The sequence below is a fragment of the Theobroma cacao genome, chromosome 5 (genome assembly GCF_000208745.1).
Source record: "Theobroma cacao cultivar B97-61/B2 chromosome 5, Criollo_cocoa_genome_V2, whole genome shotgun sequence".
Taxonomy (NCBI): domain Eukaryota; kingdom Viridiplantae; phylum Streptophyta; class Magnoliopsida; order Malvales; family Malvaceae; genus Theobroma; species Theobroma cacao.
The window spans coordinates 10,523,403-10,524,982 of NC_030854.1; positions in this window are offsets into that span (position 1 = coordinate 10,523,403).

Sequence of the window (1,580 nt, forward strand, 5' to 3'; positions counted from 1 at the left end):
CCAAAAAGGGGTAAGGACTCAATGGCTTCAGGAAGTACTACTTCTGCCCCAATAACATCTTCCCGACCTTTAGTTTCACAGACACAGCAAAGGCCTCCGAGATTTAGTAGGTCTGAGATGACTACTTCTAAGAAAAGTTTCGGAGGTTTTGACAGATGCAGACATTGTGGAAAATATCACGTCGGACTATGTAGGAAGCTTGTAAGATGCTTTCATTGTGATCAACTAGGTCACTATAGGAGTGATTGCCCGCAGTTAGGATGAGCCACTGTAGTTGTTCCATCTCCATCAGCCCGTACGAATATACAAAGGAAAGATTCCACTGAAGTACAACCGAGACAGGGAGTGACTATACGGCCTGACGTGGAGAGTAACACCCCGGCATAACCACCTCCTAGACCACAGACTCGTACTTCGACAAGGGTTTTTGCTGTAGCGGAAGACGAAGCACGAGTCCAACCTAGAGAGAATGAGTGAAAAGTTAGACATAGGTATAAAATAGTAATAAGAGATGTAAATATTAAGTTATGAGAATGTAAATAAAGGTTTCAAGAATAATATAGTAAATGAGTTTATAGGAAATATTGTAATAAAACTTTCTTAATATACATATTGTGGAAAACAGAGTTCGGAAATGCTAAGGATGTGCATGAATCATGCCTCTACATTACATGAAAGATAAACGAGGAAAAAAAAAAGGATGACTCTTAGGAATTGTGGTATTGCATATGATGTAATGATCAAGTCAAGATAAATCTTTTAAGCACTAATGGGATTATGAGGCATATACACATGTGTAGGGATTAACATTATGATCAGCTCCAGTGAAAAATGATTCTTGGTGGTTCAAGATTTAAACTTAAGATATGATGAAAAGATAATACCCCTATTAGTTCTTTGAGATTGATAAATGAAATTTTGAGGTCAAAATTTTTATTTTAAGGGGGGTAGTGTTGTCAAGCCCAGCCCTAAATTATCTGTCAGGTCATACATATAGTTGACATCATGCTTGTGTACTAGAATATCTTTGTAAAATAGGTAAAAGCCGGTATTGTACTTAAAAGTACAACTAAGTTGATTTATACCTCGAACTAATTAAAATAGGAATTTTAAGATGAAATTTCAAATTTCACAATCCAGGGATTTCTCAAAACAGTGATTCGGAGTTCGAGGTCCAGTTTGGAGTCAATCGGGAGAATTGATCGATTAAGGACAAAACGGTCATTATGTCATTTAAGGACAAAACGGGGAATTTTTTGAAAAAAAATTTTTGGTAACAATTCATCAAGATTAATTATTTAGATTATTTAGAACATAATTAGAGTTTGAGGAGTGAGAAATTTTCAATTCTCGATATTTCTGGAGTATAGGGGCAAAACGGTAATTTTACCATACCAAGGGTAAAATGGTAATTTTGCAACACCAACACTTGTCAAATTTGTGGAATTTAATTATGGTGGGAATGGATAAAGATGGAATAAAGGTGTGGTGGAAAATTAAAATGAAAAGTCAAAATTTTAAAAAAACGAGCCAATGACATGATGCCACGTGTCATGCCTTTATTAATTTATTATTTTTCC